Source organism: Myotis daubentonii, chromosome 3, assembly GCF_963259705.1.
Source record: "Myotis daubentonii chromosome 3, mMyoDau2.1, whole genome shotgun sequence".
Classification (NCBI taxonomy): Eukaryota; Metazoa; Chordata; class Mammalia; order Chiroptera; family Vespertilionidae; genus Myotis; species Myotis daubentonii.
Window position 1 is genome coordinate 34,082,561 of NC_081842.1, and position 22,350 is coordinate 34,104,910.

The 22,350-nt window shown below is 41.4% G+C and overlaps 1 protein-coding gene across 1 annotated transcript in view; it reads left to right on the top strand.

Moving 5' to 3' along the window:
• Positions 1-7,340: 7,340 nt before the first annotated feature.
• The window catches only part of NLGN1 (neuroligin 1), an 846,948-nt gene continuing 831,938 nt past the window's right edge, over positions 7,341-22,350 (top strand). Inside the window, exon 1 of the mRNA XM_059687065.1 lies at positions 7,341-7,971. The gene's annotated coding sequence lies outside the window, so the exon portion shown is untranslated. The remainder of the gene's footprint in view (positions 7,972-22,350) is intronic.

Here is a 22,350-nt window from a genome sequence, read left to right on the forward strand (position 1 = left end):
AACTCCTTGCTCTTCCTGTCAAGGTGTTAGCATGCCAGAAACTCTTAGCTAGTGAAATTTCTGTCTTTATGTCTGTAATGTAACTTTGGCTTTTTAACTTTTAGGGACTTTAATTTGCTCTTCCCTGATTTATGATTTTGCTGTGCTGGGTTAAAATTTTAAGATTCTAAGGAAGTATAAAATTTGTAAAGGTTACAACACAGGGAAGTTTAAACAAAGGCCAGCTATTTTCAAGCCTACCTGGATTAACAAACCATTATCTTCCCCACCTGAGGCAAAGTGGGAGGGGAAAAGAACAGAACAAAAGGGGGCCATTTTACTCTTAGTAAAAAGCCTAGAGGTTTCCAAGTGGCAGAAAGGGAGGCAGTACTTGCCAAACTTGGCAGGATGGAGAAATTTGCAAAACCGCTCCCAGGATATGTCCATTAAACATCTGATTGGCAGTGTTGGGACTGGGATGGGAAGCTGGTGGTCCGCGCCTGCTTGTGACATCACAAACCTGTGCAGGCCAGCCGAGGCAGAACTGAGGCTGGCTATGAAGCAGTTACAACTTTGTGTCTTCTGTGCCCTTGAGGGTATGGCAGTAAGGGAATGGATGGGTGGTAGGTGTGTCCTCCCAGCATTTTCTCTGTGATGTTACTAAAATATAAAAATTTAATAGCCAAATTGAAAATAATTAATTCTGTGGTCAAGACCAAATCTTTAATGTTAAATCTGGCTTAAGTTTTGATAATCTTTAAATTGGGTATATTTGACGGCTTTTCTGAATGTAATATTTCAAGAATTTAACTGAGAGACAGCTTTGTGACATCTCAAGGGCCCTGAGGTGACACAAAGATTTATTCTCTCTCCCAAAAAGAAATATGTTTTAACTAAATTTGACCAATACAATATACTTGAAATTACATAAGGAAGTAAGCTATGCAGGCTGGGTTGGGTAACAAGATTAATGTTTCCATGACAATGGGCGGTTCTTGAATGAGGATGGACCACATTTCAAGGGTCCTGGGGGCATACAACTCCCAGCCAGATCAGTGTGTCCTTTCCTTGAACAAAGAGGGCAATGACCGTTATCGGTCAAGAAAATGCTTTAGGTGATAATTGTCTTTAAAATCTCAAAGTTGTTAAGATATAATAAATAGATGTAAGTAAAATGAAGAATTTGGATAAACGTCTTTTCACTAATAATTATAAATATGTTAATAATGATTGTCCAGTCACTCAAGAGGAGACTGACTGTGCTCTCTGGTGGAGGCAGGGGACAGCCTATAAAAGTAAAAAAGCCTAAAAGAGAACAAGGGCAGACAGAGGAATGAGGCCCTTGTCCTGCCTTCCCCTCCTTATGCGACCAGGGGGACAATCTGAAGGAACAGCCAAGATGGTGATTTACAATCCCAGCCTCCCCCTTGGGAGGAGAGCTATATTGATAAGGTTCCAACAGTCATGAGGCCACTGCACCACCAGAAACCAGCTTTTCTAGACTGTGAAAGGAGTTGGAGCAGTAGAAAAAAGGAAAGTTAACGTGACTTAGCTGACTAGCTAGACTAAAAGAAGGGGGAATGATTTGAAAGTCGGCTATGGCTATATGGTAAAGGGAGCACCTGGCTAGCCCTGGTGTGCTTCCAGCAGATGTAAGATTTCCAAACCCGGGAGCTCCAGTGGGACTCAGAACCTAAATTAGGCCTTCAATATTCAGCAAGGCAAAGAAGAAGGGCCTTCCGAATTTTACCAAAGACTAAAAGATCAAATGAGAAAGTACTCTGAGCCGGACCTGTTGGGCCAAGAAATACTAAAAATTATATTTTGTCACCAATAGTTGGCCTGACATTTCAAGAAAACTGCAAAGGTAGAGAACTGGAAGGATAGAAGTGCAGAAAAGCTGTTAAAAGAGGCTCAGAAGATCTACATACATAAGAATAAGAAAGGCAAAAACAGAAAACTAACATAATGTTCACAATTTTAATACAAGTGGCCTAGGGAAGGGCTGGCCCGGATAGCCAGAAACAGAAGCCACAGCAGTAACCTTAGCATTTTATCTTTAAGGAAAAATCTGGCAGTTTAAATCCAAGCCACTAGAGCAGCGGTTCTCAACCTGTGGGTCGCGACCCCTTTGGGGGTCGAAGGACCCTTTCACAGGGGTCGCCTAAGACCATCGGAAAACACATATATATAATTACATATTGTTTTAGTGATTCATCACTATGCTTTAATTATGTTCAATTTGTAACAATGAAATTGGGGGTCGCCACAACATGAGGAACTGTATTAAAGGGTCGAGGCATTAGGAAGGTTGAGAACCACTGCACTAGAGGCTGGCTGGGAAGAGGCTGCTGCCTGCTCCCTCCTCCCCCTGCCTTTTCTCCAGCCTCATATGTTTATATATAATTTTCCAAAGTCTTTGGTAACTTAAAGGCTTTGGAGCATTGCTGGATTAAATAATAAACACCTAGAATATTAAAACAACAACAACAACACCTGAAACATTAACTGCTAGACAAGTTTTAATATACCTGCTCTTAGCTTTTATTACAGAAGGTCTCTTGTACTTTGTTGAAGGTATATTTTCTGGAAAGTAAGAGTGCATTTAAAGTGTGTTCATAAATGTTAATCTAAGAAACACTGGCTGTTTACTTTTTAGTTATCATTGAAAAATTAAGGTTTCTAAGAATGAAGAATTCTAATACATTAAAAAAAGAGAAAGGAATGATCTGTACAAGTTACTGATGGTATGACAGAATGAAAGAATATTAGAGTAGAAATACTTAATGGAAGGACTGAGGCATGGTTATGCATTTTGAAGGAAAAAAGAGGTGGTTTCTAAAGGTGGTTATTTCAGGAAGTTGTAAAAATATTTTTGAAAGTTGTAATAATGTCCGTGGAAGTTATAAGAAGTTTATAAAAAGAAATGTTAAAAGGAAATTGATTAAATGATACAGGCCAGTAAGCCAGGACACACAGGACAGGGAAACCAAGATATTAAAACAGCAGTAAATTTTTCTTACTTCATACATATTATTTTTCAGTTCTAGAATGTCCTTTGGTTCTTTTTATTATTCATATTTACCTATTTAATTATTTTTAATTCAATGCAAGGTTACATTCTTTGACTTCAGTGAGGGTACTTATAATGGCTGTTTTAAAATCATGGTTGGCTCATTCCAACATACAGATAGTCTAGGTTTTGGTCTCAGTTGCTTTTCCTTTTTCTTGACAACATACTCTATTTTCCTGAATTTTTGTATCTCAGGTAATTTTGGATTACAACTTGAACATTATGACTATTAGGTTATGAAGACTATGAATTGTACTGTTTTTCCTCTAATGAGCATTATTTCTTTTATTTTTGCAAAAACTTATTTTGGTTGCATTTCACTTGCAAACTATTTGAACAGTAATTCCAATGCTAACTGAGATCTGTTTTCTTTTTAATTGATTAATTAATTCATTTTTATTGTTTAAAGTATTATATATGTTGAGATCTGCTTTCTTTAACTGAGCTGTTATGGATCTGCTGCACATGGGTATGGTTCAGGGATCAACCAAAGAGGTGGGCAGACAGAATTTGAGCATTTGCTGTATGTCTATTTGCTTTTACCCGAGAGTCTCCTCTTTCTCAGATTCCCCTGGATTCAATAATCTGGTTTCTCAAACCAAGGAATCACTGGTTTTCCCATCACACTGACTGCAAAAATGGAAACTCATTCTACTTAATTTTCCTTCTCTGTGTGTGGATTCCCTATGAGAACCTGCATGTCTCGGTTTACTATAAAGGCCCTTTATGTAGCTGCTTTTTTGTGTGTGTTATGTCCAGAGCTTATAGTTATAGTCTTTATGAAGGTCAGTCTAATAGGATCTTATTCAGCCATTATCAGAAGCCAGTTCTTCATATTTTTTAAAAAAAGTTTATCTAGAAGACAAGTTTATTCAGACCATGAGCTCTTTATCTTTCTTCCACATATTTAAGTCTAATGAAACCTATAAGTCTAACTAGAAATTCAATATTCCATTGGGTTTTTTCCAGCTGCCTTGGGTTGACTCTCTCTCTCTCTCTCTCTCTCTCTCTCTCTCTCTCTCTCTCTCTCTCTCTCTCTCTCGATCTCTTTTTTTTATACTTATTGAAGTTGTAGACAGTTTGACTTTTTTTTTTTTTTTAGCAATGTAGAATAATTAAACCTCAGACATTTACTAGTAATCTTCAACTCAAGTAGTTTTCTCTTAAGTACAAACTTGCAACAACTAATATTCGAAAGCCATATTCTCATACCTGCTTATTCTTTTAGCTCAAGAGGATAATGTGTAATAGTGGTAAGTTAATTGGATTTGGAGCCACCGGGGGCATAGTTTGAAGTTTACACTGTTATGCCTTAGATCTAGTAATTTAACCCCTGAGTCTCAATTTCTCCATCTGTAAAATAGGTATCCTAAAAAATCCCCACTTCATAAGATATGATTGACTATACCATTAATCCACTTGCTCCAGCTCAAAAATAAAATAAAAATCTTTTAAAATTGTTTCTCATATTCCATAGGTAATCAATTTCCAAGTGTTGTATTAATTGACTCTTCTTATTTTCTTTTTCTTGTTGTCACTATGTAGTTCAGAAATTTGCATCTCTTTTGTATTCTATAGCAGTAATTTCATAACTGGCTTCCTGCCTTTGGTTTTACCACTCCTCCTAATGCACTTCCCATGCTGCCATGGACAGTCTTTTCTAAAAAGCAAGTGTATTGCACCACTTCCTTGCTGAAAGCCCTTCACTGGACCTGCCAAGGAGCCAAGTCCAAATTTCATTGTCTGACACACAAGTCCCCTCATTATGTAACCCATTTTACTCATTTCTTACTAGTCCCCTACATGCCTCCCAGGCTCCAGCTGACCTGAGCTACTTGCTTTTAATAACATTTTGCATGCTAGCAAGCTTATGCCTTTACATATGTTGCTTCTTTGCTTGGAATGTCCTTCCTTGGAAATTTTTTTCCTATTGTGCACAAAGGCATCTCATTGTCTAGGAATGATCTTACCCGAAAGATATTGTACACATGGCAAAAGGACCATGCCTCATAGTTGTTTTGATCCTTCGATAATGAGGTTATAGGGGAAGATAGGCACTCAAAGGATTGGTGAGTGAGAGGTCATTTATTGAATAATACAAAGCAATCTTGACTCAAGAACTAAATTCATAGTATATTGTAAATGTGGTTTCAGGTTTGTATAACGGCTTCTATAAATTTCAGATTTTGAAATAGTAATGAAAAAATAATTCCAGAAGTTAAGAAAAGAACATTACCTAGATACACTATTTAAAATAGTAAAACTCTGGGAAATGAGCAAATGCAGAATCTAAGTCATATGTAATAAAGTGCCATTGGCTCTTAAATGAATAAAATGTCTTAGGAAGTATGGTATCATTGCTTTATGAACACATTTAGGGCTAATTTATGTCCATTCCAAACATTATCTCAAAAAAGTGGGACCTATGTCCTTTAATTATGGCTTTAATGTATTTTAAGTAAGATATGCATTTTTAAGAAATGTCTTCAAGAACATCTCAGCAAATTCCTAGGCCTTTATGTTCAATCATTGGTTGAAGTTAGAGGGAGTCTATAATCATGCCCTCAAGATTGCTATTAGTGAGTCAAATTGACTTCATTCATTCATTCACTCATTCAACTATGTATAGAGAACCACAATGAATCAGCTGAACTTCTAGGAGTCTAGGTGCTTGGCATACAGTGGTAAACACAACAGACTAAGTCTCTCATTTCCTGGCACTTTCCTTCTGGTGAGGGGAAGCATATAATAAAAAAAATTAATATAAAAATCAGGTTATAATAAGAACTCTGGAGCAAACATAAGAGTTAAGGGAGAGAGTGAAGGGGAGGAGAATGCTATTTTAGAGAGTAGTCAGTGAAGACATCTTTTGAAGGAGACATCTAAGCAGAAACTTAGGTGAAAGCAGGAGAGAGTCCTACCTGCTTAGGCAGAAGGAATGGTAAATGCAAAGGTCCTGGGAAAATGTGGTACTGAATTCTTTCTAAGAAGAAGGAATGATATGTCATATTTAAGATTGTTTGAAAAATCAGATCACATATGTTGGAACCTGGATTTCTTATTTATTGTTATTAAACGTAACACTTCAGGGCAACTGCAATCTAAGTGTTGATTATTTCAAAATTCCTTCTTTTCCCGGAATTTTACAGATTAAAGAGTGCGTGGAGAAAAAAAAGAACACTTTTCTAGACCAAGTGTCACTGAAATACCCTAGCGATTTCCTATTGGTGTTGTTTTGATTATTACACATTGCAATCAATTAATTTAATGGCCCCGTCCCCCAACTCACTTATTTAAAAATTCACCCAGAGAAGCTTGTAGGAAGTGGATAGGTGAAACAATGTGGTATACAGCGAGTCACACCCGTCCTAAAAGCCAGCACCGATTAGCTAGGATGAATTTTTAACAATCACCCATCCAGCGGCAGCAGATGTGGGCGCAGCCAGAGGGAAGAGGCCAAAGGCCGCGGCGCTGCATATATACTGCTCCAACCAAGGGGACTAAAACAGGCGCTACAGTTCGGAGCTTCTCCTGCCTCCAGCTGGTGAAAACCACAAATGCGGGGTGGTGGTGGGGGGAGGGAGTTTGGTGCCAAGAGATGTACCAAGCGGAAACACACACACACACACACACACACACACACACACACACACACACACACACACCACCCCGAAGAGGCGCAGTTGGAAGGCTGTTGCCTCCAACTCCACGTTCTCCGTCTCCGAGACGAAGGCGCCTGGAAAGGGAGCACAACGACGCGGAGAACCGAGAAACTCCTGGCGTCCGAGGCCTCGCGGCTCGGTGGCGGCGCCGGTTCACTCACACGCTCCTCGGAGTGGCTCGGTGGACGTCACACGTGACGCCCCGGGGCCTTAACCCCTCCAGCCGCCTCGGGGGCTGCGGGCGCAGCGGGCACTGCGGGCGGAGGTTGCAGGATCGCTGTGGGAGGAGGGAGGGAGGAGGGCGAAACTTGTCCCAGCAGCGACCACCATCAGCATCCAGTCGGCCACCCCGGACCCGCGTCCCTGAAAGCCTGCTCGCGGCTCCGGCCCGGGGGGTGGCGGGGGGGGGCAGGGGAGAGGATGCTGTGGGAGGAACCCGGCCAGGGGGGGTGGCGGGGGAGGAAATCGTGGCTCTGAGGGGGCAGGACCAGGTCTGAAGTATGGGTCTAGCTTGATTCAGACTCCTGCACCCGGCGACGCCACGGAGGGGGGCGGAGGAGGGAGAGGAGGCTGTGCCGTGTGTGCGCGCGTGTGTGCGTGTGTGCGCGTCTACAGGTAGCAGCGGCGGCGGCGGCGGCGGGGACCGGAGCCGGGGACGCATCTGCAGCCGCCTCCCCGCCTGTGATTTTCCGAGGCGACTGCTCACTTGGCTGACGGATCTGTACCCTCGGGAGGGAGATCAGCTCATCCTCTCCGTATCCACCCGTCTTAGCCTTCTTCCAGTTTCAAGTGTGTGTTTGGGGTATTTTATGCTTAATTTTTTTCCCCCTTCTCCCTCTAAACCTTCTCGGGGATTCTGCACATCGAAGCAGGTGGCTCCTGAAAAGAAATCTTTGGATACGTTTGGTTTGCCAAGTTTTTCTCTTCCCGTCCCCTCCGTCTCTGAGAAGCATCTGTGGTGCTTTTCCTTCTTGGATTTCTATGCAGGAGACGTATATATGTTTATATCCCGACCGCATCACATATAAATACATATACGCGTGCCCAGGCACTGGGTTTTCGTCGCTCTTCCCCACAAAGCGGAATGTGTTGGAGCCGATGGATAAGAACAGTCTGAACATTTTTTTGAGCCTGTTTTCTCAGAAAAGGAGGGAGCGTGGAGACTTGTTTAACATTCGGCCATCGCTTGGCTGCACACTAAGCATCTCCAAGTATTTATGGTTGCAGATCAGGTGCAAACGGGACTTAGCGAGAAAGGTAAGGAGCTTCCTGCGTCCGCCGAGCTCCAGCGTTGATCTTAATTCCGGAATCGCTCCAACTTCCTACTCCCTGCCTCTCCCTCTCCTCTCCCACCTTCCACCAACCCTGCCCTGCTCGGTCTCCTGCGTTCCCTTAACTTAACCCTTTGCCAGTTCCAATGGGGGGTGGGGGTGGAGGGGTGGTGGTGCTGGAGGCTTAATCGTCTGGTAGAGTTTAAATACTTCTCTCTCCCCCTCTCCAACCTCCACCCCAGGAACTGAGTTTTCCAGTCCCCTTTTAGCTGTTTTAGGAAACCCATTTGTCTTTTTTTTTTTTTTTTGAAGAATCATGCTACCTAGATAGCTGATTTTTAAACATCTCTTGGTGCCAACCCCTCACCTCTATCCTCTGACAAAAATAAAAATCATTTTAAAAGAAAAGAACTTTAATGAACTGGGTGGTTTCTCTAGCGCTGGGGTTCATGGAACTCCCCCAAACGCTTATTTTCATGTAAAACCAAACCGATACCTCGGGAGGAGTCCACCGTGGAGGACACTCAGCTTCGGTGTCTGCAGGAAGCAGATTCCTTTCACTTGGAGGGTCATTTACCCGAGTTCAGCGCCACGGAGTGAGCCTGGCGTAGGGACAGCTGCATCCCCACTTAATTTCTTTTTAAAACCACCGTTTACCGTTTACACAGCATGACCAGCTCCGGTGCAACTCCCAGTTCAGGGGACGCGTTTTCAGACTCGACCTTTACGGGAGAGGGGGGCACTTGCCTCATTCTCTCTTCTCTCTCTCCAACCTCCTGCATCCTCCTCCGATCACCCCCTCTCGCCCCGGCAGTTTGCAAATTGCCCGTTTTGCCCACCCCTCCCGGTGGGTGTTCTCCGCTCGCTCTAACCCACTCCTGCCCCCTCTGTCCTCTCTCCATTGGCGCTTTCAGAGCAGATGCATCTTGTCTTCTTGGGCTTCCTCTCCCCACCGCGCCCCCCGCGCCCCCCACCTGCCCCCGGCTCTCCCCGCCCCTCCTCCCGCCTCCCCGTGGCGCCCTGACCCTTCCGTCCCTCGTGTCGGTCTCCGGGCGCGAGGCGTCCGTCCCGGGGCCGCTGTCCGGGCGGCCGACGCGGAGCCGGCAGAGCTGGTGAGAGGAGGGATCGCGGGAAAGGCGAGCGGGAGTCGTGGCCGGGAGGCCGGGAGAGCCCGTCCGAGCTGGAGGGGCCCGGAGAGAAGGGAGAGAGCGAGTGGGAGGCGCGCACGGCGGACCGGTGCAGTCGCCGCCAGCGCCTTAGAGCGGCGCCCCAGTCACTGCAGCTTGTCACCCTAGAGCCGTGCCCAGGGACCGCCGAGACCGAGAGCCGATCTCCGGCCGAGAGGTACCAAAGCAATCAGGAACAGAGCGCGCGGGAGGGTTTCCCGGGAAATGCGGAGGCTGAGCAGATGGAGGAACAATGCCGCCTCCAGAAGAAAACCCTCGCCTGCAGCCCGGGCGGAGCGCGGGCGAGCCGCCTCCAGCCGCCCGCTCTCCCACGGCCCTCGGGGTGGTTCCTGGGGTGGCTCGGATTCTCAGTTTGGCTGGGATGAGAAAGTTGTTCTTCCCCACATTTTCTGCCAAGTGGTTTTCAGATCTGCATGGTTCGAGCCAACATGTCACTCCCTAGATCCCCCTCGATGAGCAGCGACTAGAGATGATACCTTATTGGGCGATAAACCCCTTTGGGGAGAGAAGGTAGTCTCAACATTGAAAACGCTTTCCGCTGGCTCCTGACTGTCCAGACATGAAAAACCACCTGCAGGGAATTTAAAACTGGGAATAATTTATTCCAGAGGAGGTTGTTAATGCCTTATGGAGACGAGGGAAGTTATGTGTCTAAAATTTGATTCATTTGTGATCATTCTAAATCACGAGCAGTTGGCCTCCACAAAGGTATTTGTACTGTTCTTTTTTCATTTCCAGGACCACATAGGACTTAGGAACTGTAAATTTAGAGAGCTAGCTAACCTTGTGTCTATTCTCTGCATTTTTACAGGTACTTAATATATTATTTTTTCTTATTTTTATACTGAAACTACAGTAGTCTGTTTTCTCTATGTAAGTACATAAAAATACTGGATCATAATATATTTCTTAAAAACCTATTGTGCTTGATTATAAATAAGATCACATATATATAAATATCACTAGGGAAAGGTAGGGGTACATGTGTTTGAGTGTAAAATCTATTGAATGTCTTGGCATTTCAATCAGCCATTGCAACCTAGCAGAACACTAGCTTTCTGAAATGAGCTCAGAAGCAAGGGCCATGCACGGATTTTAAATATTAAATGTTAAGTATAAACATTGTTTACTGTGCCCTTGGCAGAGAATGAATCTAAGTCTGTACGCACTGCTGAGTGATTGAGTGATTCACAGAGAAAGTGGAAGTTAATCATTACCCAGGCCTTCTGATTACATGGTTTGATTAAAAGAAGTAACTGTTTTCTGTAAGCCTGCTATTCTACAGTTAGCCTTTCCAATCCTCTTAACATAAGCAGAAATTGAGGGAGTCAGTCTTGCAGCAGACTACACACTCTAGTTCCTGCAGCGAGGGGCAGAGAAGTCCTCTTTAGCTCCCCCTCCTTTTCTCAGCCTCCCTCCTTCCATCCCCAAGGTACTTTCTGTCCATCTTATCTTTATTCCCTCTGCAGTGTTTTATTTTGTGAAAATTTCCTTTAATACTTAGATATAATGTATTTTCAAACATAAATGTCTGGACTGATTTGAAATTGAAGATGGAATATAAACTCACAGAAGGTAGGCTGAGAACTTTATCTGCTGCAGGTAGAGTGTTAGAGGCTTGATGACTTCACATGCCTGGGTGACTTCCTTGACTTTCTAAAGTCTCTTCCAACCTGGAACTTCTCATATTTTGTTCCCCTTTTATTACTTCCGCATGGTTATTTCCTTAAATTCGTTCTTTAGGATTTTTTTTACAGGATAATTAACTATAACTAGAGAATACATATATAAATCTGAGCTCTCTGAATTGAAAAATAGTCTTTTTTTTAAAGCAGAGTAATAGCTTATTTTCAGAATTCTTTTTAAAATTTTTATACAAAGAAATTATTTTATGAATTACCTTAACAAATACTAATTTGTAGTTTTTGTAAGCAAAACATAATTGGAATTGGCAGTAAGATCTAAAACCACAACAATTCAACAATACACTTTTGCACATTTTAAAGTCCATTGAAGTGAAGGTTGATGTTGATTTTCATCTTATTAGATTGTAAATGGGAAGATATCTATTTGAATTCCTATGATTCCTCAGTTATATTTCAATTATTTTGTAAAGGGAATCACTTGAGTCCAGTTCAGCAAACTTGTTTTTTTTTGTTTTCCTAAAACATGGGTCTGGCCTTGCAGGCCTCTTATCAATAATGATGGCCAGTGGTTCCTGATAGCTAGGATGCTAAAGTCTAGAACACTGATGGCATTCATCTCCTTTCACTATTTACTCCCCAATTTTACTTTTTAGATTTAAATACATTGCACTTGGTACTCCTCCCTAGTATATTCATTATTCCATTCACAAGAGTCTTATTTACTACTTTCCTCAATAGTACATGCTTTGCTTATGCTGACATTTCTTCATGAATTATCTCCCATTGCCCCTCCTTACCCCCTCGCCCCCCATGAACACCCAGCAACTGTAGGACTAGAGAACATTTTGTTTTCTTAGAATAGTCTTTCCTCCATCACCCTGCTTCCTTCCTGTATGCTTACCCTGAGCTTTCAAAAGACATGTTTCATGCCAGGAGTAGCCTACTTTTCACACTTCTTGATGGTTGGCACTCTCCCTGGATAGCAAGTCCCCAGAGGTCAAAAACCATACCTGATCTATCATTTCATTCAGAACGCTTAGCCCCATGTCTTAACATAAAGTAGACCACAAATGAATGTTAAATGCATCCTTCAAAAATGTATTTGGTTATGAGGCAATAGAACCTGACTAACAGTGGGTTAAGCAAATAAGGATTTACCTTACATCATAAAAACTCAGAAGATAGTTGCTTAATCATTTAGGAATCAGCTTGTTTTTATCATTTTGGAACTTTTCTTCTCATGGTCATAAAATTGCTGCTGTGCCTCTAGCATCATGCCTGCTTTCTAGGTCCCCCAGAAAGATAGCAAAGACTACTCTGGGACAAGATTTCTCAACCTGAGCACTATTGTCATTTGGGGCCAGATAAGTTTGTCTGTGCCATGGGGGAGTATTCTGTACATTGTAGGATGTGTAGTTACACCTGTGGTCTCTACTGACTAGATACCAGTAGCATGCCCCATTCACCCCTCTGGTTATGACAACCAGGAATATTCTAGACATTGTCCAATGTCTGCGGAGGTAAATCATCCTGGGTTGACAATAACTACTCTTGCATCAAAGGAAGGCAATTCCCTGTTTCCTACTCTCCATTTTATTTTAATTTTTTGCATTGCAGTGGTGGTGGGGATCTCTTTCTTTGTTATTGTTGTTTGTTTAATAAATGGAAAATAACTATGAAATTGTAAAAAAAAATTTTAAAAAAGGACAGGAAAGGGCCAAACAAGCTTTTTCCTTGAGCATTTGGTCTTTTTTGTGTGTGTGTGTGTGATGTGGACATTGTCCCCATAGATTTCCATTCTCCATTCTCATATCACTTCCAGAGCTGTCAGAGGACCACTTCCAGCTACAAGAGAAGTTGGGAAATATATTTTTAGTGTGGTATACCACTACCTTGGAGAAAATCAGAATCTGAAAAAAGAGTGGGAAATGAATTTGTGTTTGAAAACTAGAAATGTTTGCCACTATTACAGGATAAATGAATATGTAAAATTCACCTAAATACTTTTAAAACAAGAAAAAGTAAAGAGATATAATAGAGAGTAGATATACTTTTCACATGCTAAATATTTATAAAACAACTATGATAATACTGAGATATTTTTCCCTGATGATATTTTACTTGGAAAATAAGTGGGCAGAATGGCGGCATCTTTCTCTCTCTATATATGTCAGATGGCACCTCATTTCCTGTAGTCCATTGAATAAAGCAGTAGTTTGCTATTTATACCTATGAATTAAATAATGAGAAATGTTGTCAAAGGAGATAAAAATGCAGATGTATTGTTTTTATACTCCTTACTAAAGCTTGTATTTAGAAAGATAGCACTCCCTAGTGATGGCATTAGGTTAAATAATGGTTTCTTGTACAGATGTGTTATCATGGACTATAGTAACTTTAAATTAGGTTGCTCAATTATTTATCTCAGTGTGGTAAAAAGAAGTGCTATTAGATACCATTATAGGAAAGAATTCTACTTTACAAAGATATATTAGCATTACTGTGATGGTAAATGATCTTGTCTGGTTGAGTACAAAGTTGTTTTTGTTTTTTAATTTCTTACCCTTGTCTTTCGTTCTTTATGAATTTGTTGAATGCCAATTGTGCTCAGTTCTGTGTAGAATATAGAAATATAAGATATGCTATCTATTAAGAAACTTTGGCTTGCAGGTAACAGAATGCTCAATTACAGGCCTATATAGCAAACACTTTCGTTATCTTGCAGAACAAGGATTCTGGAGGTATGCTGGTCCAGGGTTAGCTACCTCAGCAGTTCCAGGATGCAGGGCTCTGAGACAACTTTCCTGGAATTCTGTGGGCTCCCCATCTTGGAAAGAAGATAATATGTTTACCACAGAGTCAAATGTCACCTCTTCTAATAGTCCCATTCAAAGCAAAAAGACGAGAGAGGCAGGCTTTTTCTCATGGAAATGGGAGGAAAATGTTCCAAAGCCATCAGCAGATTTCCTTTATGCCTGCTTGACTAAAACTATGACCTATCCCACTTCTAATCACAGGCAAAGAGAAAATGCCTCCCATGACTGGTTTTGACCAATGATGGTTCTTCCCCTGGGCTGGAAGACAGGTCTGCTTTCTCTGGACATAGTGATGTCACACAAACAGACTCAGAACTCTTGCTCACTAGAGACAGGAGGTAATAGCTATAACCTAGGGTATCTATAGGGTGTGCCATAAATATTATGTCCCCATCAAATTTCTTAGAATATGGAATATAAATTTATAATTAATCAACAGATGAATGGATTAGAAAACTGTGGTACATCTACACAATGGAATACTACACTGCTGTAAAAAAGAAGGAACTCTTACCATGTGCAACAGCATGGATGGAACTGGAGAGCATTATGCTAAGTGAAATAAGCCAGTCAGTGAAAGAAAAATACCACACGATCTCACTCATTTATGGATAATAAAGACCAGTATAAACTGGTGAACAAAAATAGATACAGAGGCAGAGCAACATTGAACAGACTGTCAAACTACAGCAGGAAGGCTGGGGAGGGTTGGGGGGGGGGGCGGTAAGAGATCAACCAAAGGACTTGTATGCATGCATATAAGCATAACCAATGGACACAAGACACTGGGGGTGTGTAGGGGAGGCTGGGGGAAGGTCAAGGGGGAAAAAAGGAGACAAATGTACTACTCTGTAATATTTTAAGCAATAAAACAAAATAAAAAAAATAAAATAAAAAAATAAACTAGAGGGTGGGGTCCCTTGGCATGGCCTGCGGGGATCAGGCAGAAACCAGCAGTCCAACTCCACCTGCTGCTCCTCACTGTCACTCCTGCTCATCCTGGCCCCCACTATGCCTGCTGCCTCCTCTTGGTAGGCTCATTGCTGCTCCGCTGCGGTAGTGGCCAGCCATGAGCCCTGAGTCTGGCTGAGCAGAGCTCCCCCTGTGGGAGCGCACTGACCACCAGGGGGCAGCTCTTGCATTGAGCGTCTGCCCCCTGGTGGTTAGTGTGCATCATAGTGACTGGTCAAATGGTCAAATGGTTGCTTAGGCTTTTACATATATATATATATATAGATGTTTGAGCATGTGCACTCATGCACACACACACATTAAATGGTCTTTGAATCCATGGATATAAATTGTATACATGTCAGGCTGCATGCTTCTGATGTAGAATGATTGCTTTCATGGTGTCCCAGAGATATTTTAAAAAATAATAATATCTAGAGAATCAGAAAATCTATAAAGTTTCCTTAGAAAGAATCATTACTAACACAATTATGTTACATTACATGTTTAAATCCAAAGTCCTACATTTTCAACTTATAACTACATCATGTAAAACCAGAATATGTCCTCCTTACTAACTTAGTAGATCATCTGTGTTTGTCATGTGCTCTTACAATAATAATTGAGGAATAATGTGAGAAATGACTGAACTGTTTTGCCAATTACTCTCATGAAGAAGGACTTAATCTCCTTTATGCCCAAATTAAGATGATCACCCTGCCTTTGTCCCTTAGATCCTCCAACTGCTTACTAGGAGGATCTAAGGGACAGATCTAGTTTCAACTCACAGGGCAGTGACTATCTCTCATAGAAAATTATGTCTTTATTTTCATTATTTTGTCTGACTTCATGGAAGCACAGCCAATGTTGTATTCAATTGAAAAAGGGGTCCTTAACCATCTCCTTTTACCCTGCTTCATTGTTTGAATCCATTTTTAACTTAAACTTTGCTTCAAGATTTGATTTGGGATTTTTATCATAAGCTGCTTCAAATTATTTTTGGGAGGAAGAATACATACGTACATGTATATATGCATGTGCAAACAAATGAAGGCTGTCATATATCACTCAGTAAATGTCATTTTCCTGAATGAATATATGTTTAGAAATTAGACAATATTGTGTGCAATAAACTGCCAAATTATGTTCTCATCAGCATGTACAATGGAATTTCAGGGGGAAAAGGTACCAGTGATTCTTGAATTATTTTGATGGAGATCCACATTGTAATTTGCAGGCAGATGGAATTAAGGGAAGAAAGGTGTAGAAAAAGTTTAAATAAGATGAATTCATTATACATATTTTGCTCTATGATCAGAGAGCAATTGTTTTTCAACTTTTTTTCTCTCTGGCATTTCAGGAACTTAATTTCTTTACTTTTATTATTATTTTATTAATGTATTGATTTTAGAAAATGAGTAAAAGAGAGAGGAAGAGAGAGAGAGAGAGGAAGAGAGAGAGAGAGAAACATCAAATTGTTGTTTCACTTATTTATGCATTCATTGGTTGATTCTTATATGTACCCTGACCTGGGATCGAATCGGCATCCTTGGCTTATCTGGATGATGCTATAACAAGTCAAGCTACCCAGCGTGGGCAGTAACCTTATTTCTACTCATCAATTTTCTATCTAGTATAAAGGGGCAAATAAGCTTTAACAACAAAGCCATATTGTGAAAGACTCATGACTAGAAAGAATGGATTTGATATCTTTTTGTCTCAATGCAAATTTTTTGTCTAAAAACAAATGCTTACTATCAGCATTTTATTTATTTTTTAAAAAATTCTCTTTATTGTTGAAAGTATTACAGATGTCCCCTTTTTTTCCTCCCATTGATCCCCTCCTCCCCACTCCCTAACCCCCGCCCAGACCTTCACCACACTATATTGTCTGTGTCCATGGGTTATGCATATATGAATGTACATTCTTTGGTTAATCTCTTCCCGACACACCCCACCCCCATCCTACCCTGAGACTTGTCATTCTGTTGCATACTTCCATGTCTCTGGATCTATTTTGTTGTTTAGTTTCATTTGTTTATTAGATTCCATACATGAGTGAGATCATATGATACTTGTCTTTCTCTGACTGACTTATTTCACTTAGCATGATACTCTCTAGGTCCCTCCATGCTGTGTCAAAGGGTAAGAGATCCTTCTTTTTTTTTTTTTTTTTTTTTTTTACTGCTGCATAGTATTCCATAGTGTAAATGTACCACAGGTTTTTGTTTTTTTTTTTTTTTTTTTTTTTAGCCACTCATCTACTGATGGGCACTTGGGCTGTTTCCAGATCTTAGCTATTGTAAATAGCACTGCTATGAGGAAAAGGGTGCATATTTTCTTTCTGATTTGTGCTTCTTAGAATATACTCCTAGAATTGGGATCACTGGGTCAAATGGCAGTTCCATATTTAATATGTTGAGGAAACTCCACTGTTTTCCATAGGATGCATTTTCGGAGTCTCATCTTTCCATCTATTCTGTGCTCTTTTTTTTCAGGCTCCACGCCTGAAGCTGTTTGCGTCTCAGAAACCACCTTTGACCTGAACTCCTTGCCTCCAGGTGGGGGGAGGTGATGATTTCTGAACCAAACTTAAAATTATAATTAGTAACTCCATCTGTGTTTAAGGTCAGAAACAGATGCTCCCCCTTTTTGTTTTAGTAGGAATATTTGAAAGTGGAAACATAGGGAAGTTGGGTTTTAAATAGATTCACAGTATAGTGGGCACTCTTGTATCAAGTGAAGACCACCAGGGGGGTATGTTTTCTAAGCAGCTTTCTGAATTTCTTTCTTCTGGACCTATGCAGTTGATGTATTCAACAATACACTGTGAAATGATTATGGTTCACAGCATTAGCCCTAGGAGTCACAAGTTTCCAAAGCCCCTCTCAGGGAATAGAATGTTTAATTATATATTTAATATATCATATTTACCCCCAAACTAAGGAACCACTGGATTACAGGATGCATCATTATTTTATACTAGAGGCCCGGTGCACAAAAATTTGTGCACTCGGCGGGGAAGGGGTCCCTCAGCCAGGCCTGTGCCCTCTCGCAGTCTGGGACCCCTTGAGGGATGACCACCTGCTGGCTTAGGCCTGATTCCCAGAGGATTGGGCCTAAGCTGGCAATCGGACATCCCTCTGGCAGCCTGGCAGCCCTCGGGAGATGTCCACTTGCCAGCGGGGAGCAGACCTAAGCTTCAGTTGGACATCCTTAGCGCTGCCGAGGAGGCAGGAGAGGCTCCCACCACCACCGCTGTACTAGCAGCCATCAGCCTGGCTTGTGGCTGAGCAGAGCTCCCCCATGTGGGAGCACACTGACCACCAGAGGGCAGCTCCTGCATTGAGCGTCTACCCCCTGGTGGTCAGTGTGTGTCATAGTGACCAGTCATTCCCAGTCTTTCTGCTGTTAGGGTCAGTTTGCATATTACCCTTTTACTTTATAGGATAGAGGCCTGCTGCACGGGTGAGGGGCGGCTGGTTTGCCCTGAAGGGTGTCCCAGATCAGGGTGGGGGTCCTGCTTGGGTGCCTGGCCAGCTTGGGTGAGGGCCTGATGGCTGTTTGCAGCTGGTCACACCCCCTTCAGGGTGGGGGTCCCCACTGAGGTGCCTGGCCAGCCTGGATGAGGGGCTGATGGCTTTTTTCAGGCTGGTCACACCCCCTTTAGGGGGTGGTCCCCACTGGGGTGCCTTGCCAGTCTGAGTGAGGGGCTGAGGGCCATTTTCAGGCTGGCCGGTGACTGAAGCTCCCAGCCTCTCCTTTTTTTCTTTTTTATTCTGGGATTTATTTACCTTCTATAATTGAAACTTTGTTGCTGTCACTGGAGCTGAGATTTGGCTCCTGTTCGCTGCAGCTCTGAGGCCACAGCCTGCTGAAAGCAGGTATCTGGGGTTTGTTTAGCTTCTATAATTGAAACTTTGTTGCTTATGGAGCTCAGAGCCAGGCCGCGGCAGGCGGGGAACCTTGGCTTCCTCCATCACTGGAGCAAGCAAGCCTCCTGCTCGCTTCAGCTGTGTGGCTGCCGGCCGCCATCTTGGTTGGTGGTTAATTTGCATATCTCGCTGATTAGCCAATGGGAAGTGTAGCAAAGGTACAGTCAATTACCCTTTTTGTCTTTTATTAGATAGGATACACTTCAGAAAGAAGACACACCCCAATTAAATCATTTAGAATTTGTATTTTTTAATTTAATAAAAAACTGCTTAGACTTAAACAGATGTAGATTTTCATAAAACATCAATCTTTTATAGGTCTAAAAAGTATAGTAGCCACAAATACATTACTTTAAGAATTCCCAAAACTGTGCTTGCCTCACCACATAAATATCGTATTTGCTCTGTAAGCAATGCAGAAAGTTCAACAGAACTGTTAGGATTAAAGACCCTTCTCCTGGATGAGAAAGAGCACTGAACAAATCAAAGGCCAATAAAGGATGCAAAAGTGAGAAGAGGCAAGGAGATAATGCATATTTCCATTAAGAACAAAGAAATCTCCCACAAGGAATTAACTATCACTATATATAAATGTTCTGCTTAAAAAGATAATCTTCAGCAAGAGAAAATTGGCAGATACAAATGAAGGTTTTGTTGTGTTTTGTTTTAACATTACCCAACCACATACCACTGATTTTAAAAAAAAATATGAATAAAAGGAAGAGTCTGGGGTTGGATCAGTCAGGGGCTAGTATTTGTGGATATAGCTTGACAGTTCTTACTGTGCAGTTCCACAGACAACAGTGTTTCTTCCCCGTATTGTATTTGAAAATTGCCACTGCTCTTAAGTGGTCAGAAAGCTGGGTACTTACTTTCTGATGAATAACAAGCTCTCCAGAGGTATGCCACTCTCCTTTCCCTTATTGTAGCTGCAGTCGCCACAAAGAAAACACTGTGTTCCCTCTCACCTACCTATTTTCCCAAAAAGCAAGGTGATTTATAGAGCATGAAAAAAACCTTTCCTCTTTTGACTATATATTCTTGAGGCTCTCTTTTAATACAATTAAAGTGTAGAAATGCACATATAATATTGCTGCAAGTAAGTAGAGTTTCATAGAATGATTAAATTATTTTAATCCTATACTTAGGTCACTTTCTCCATAAGAAAACTATTCAAGATATCAGAATTTAAGATGGAAAAGATAATTTGATGGCTTAGAGCAGGGGTCCTCAAACTACGGCCCGCGGGCCACATGTAAATACAAATATTGTATTTGTTCCCGTTTTGTTTTTTTACTTCAAAATAAGATATGTGCAGTGTGCATAGGAATTTGTTCATAGTTTTTTTTAAACTATAGTCTGGCCCTCCAACGGTCTGAGGGACAGTGAACTGGCCCCCTGTTTAAAAAGTTTGAGGACCCCTGGCTTAGTGTCTTAGACCATTAATTAGGGTGTTGAGATTATATTCACATTGCAACCACATTTTTTATGACTAAAGATGAAAATGACAATTTTTGATTCCAGATGATCTGTAAAACATGTAACAAAAAGAAATAATTAACTTAATTTTTTTTCAATAAATATCCAATGGCATTTCCAGCTGAGAAGTTCAAAGGGTCATAATGGCTTTTTAGACAATAAGTCAACCTGCTCAGTTTGTAGGGGACAGAACTGAGGCTGAGATAAGACATCACTTGCTTGGTATACAATGATCAGACTTAGACCAGACTATCCTGATCTTCATGTAATGCCTTCATGTAATGCCTTCATTTTATCTACAGGGCGGTAATACATATATCAGCACCCTATGTGATATATATCTGTGACTATAGAATTATTAGTTTAGAAGTACAGGCAAGAATCTTTATTGTTGAAAGTATTACATATGTCTCCTGCCCCCCTGCATTGACCTCTCCCTGGCCACAATCCGCAGCACATGCCCTCACCCCCCTACTGTCCATTGGTTATGTTTATATGCATGCATACAAGTCCTTTGGTTGATCTCTTACCCCTCTCCCTCTTCACCCTCCCTTGAAGAAGATTGGGTTATGTCTAAATGGAGAAGTGAAAGCAAAGCATTGCTTGAACTAAAGCAATAAAATTTAAGAATAAGACATGTAGCAGAGGTAATTGGTCATTCTAGACTTTTTCGAAAGTAAAAAAATAAAAATAAAAAACTCACATTGAGAAATACTACTATAGAAAAAAATGGTGCTTATTGAAAAGATAGATATCTTTCTTTCTGTGTTGAACAGTTTGGCTTAGGACCTCTGCAGATCATAAATATTAATTGTATATTCACTCTGAGATAAACAAGTCCTTGGAAAAACTGGTTTATATCACCCATATCAGGAAAAACTCATTTCTAACAGAAAACAAATTAATTTATTCAAAATGAAAAATAGAACTTTCTGAGCATATGTCTATTATTGTCACTGGCTGATACCAAATCAATTTGAGATCGCTTGGTTGTTTGTCATCCAATGAGGAGATTCTTCTTATCATAGCCTGGGCTTCCTAACTTGGGCGCCTTCTCCCCAGGAAGTATCAGAAACACTGCCACTCCAAACGTATCTTGCCCATCCTCCCTTTCCAATATCTTTCAGATCTGCTGGTTACAGGACATTTGTGATCAAAATGTCTCATTTGCTTAAAGGAGACAGGCTCTGGTTGGTGCTAATCTGTCTTTTAACATCCAGCGACCATCCTCATCACTTAAAAAACAACAACCGTGCAACATTTTTTTAAGGTCTAAGAGGTGCAGTTTCAAGTGAGATATATCCCTCTGTTTCTACTAAATTGCACATGAAATCAATATGTCCCTCCTGACTCTCCTTGAATCCACTCTCTGTAAAATACAGCAGCTCATTTTGGGAGTCAGTGGCTAGAATAACCAGCACCCTGGGAACAGGGAAGGAATCCGAGCATGTTTTCTATGGAACTCCATAAACATGGTCATAATTTCTCACGAATTGGTTCATGATGGCTCTGCCAGTCAGATACACACTGGGAATAGTCCTGGTATTCAGTTTAGAATGCCATTACCTCACCAAAGAAGCATGAGACTTCACAGAACCAACTCTCTGTATGAGGCTCTCTATCTACCATGCAACCCAGAAAGTAAAGAGAGTGGGGTGATGATGCTTTAGGACAGAAAGAAGGCACAGTCACTGGAGTGGAATCATCTATCGGGGAGATACAGAGAGCATAAAGAGTATCTTTAAGTTTGCATTATCCCTTAAATCTCCTATTATACTCAAGCTTGCAAAGCTATAGTGTGTGTGTGTGTGTACCTACTCTATCCATCTGTCCATCTATCTGTGTGATTTAATTGAATGTTGTGGGTAAAAGGCACATAGGAGAAAGCATGAGAAGAAACAACTACTTTTCTTTGAAAGGTTATTCACATTTCATAGACTGTTTAGATGAGAAACAGGAAAGACGCTAGGAAATGTGTTCTTGGTCACCAGGAAAATTAATCCAGCACACATTTTTCTTACTCTCATGAATATGATTTATTTCCCTCCATACCCATGCCTCCTGATCCCTGCAGTCTCTTCCATGGCTCCCTTTCTATATCAAAATTTCCATTGCACCGTGGGACTATTGCAAAAGCCTCCTAACTCTGAATGTCAGGAGCCAACACTCTAGTACGAATACATTTGTATGAATTTTGCCTCATTCCATGTGATACTCAGCTAGAAAGAATGAAAGGCCAGAAAGATCAGTTTAAACCAGGTCTATTGCCAGTGAGAGGAAGCCTTGTTTCCCACCAGAAGGATGCTTCAGGGCCGGCCCTACAGGCAGGCCGAGAGCCAACCCCTGGGAAA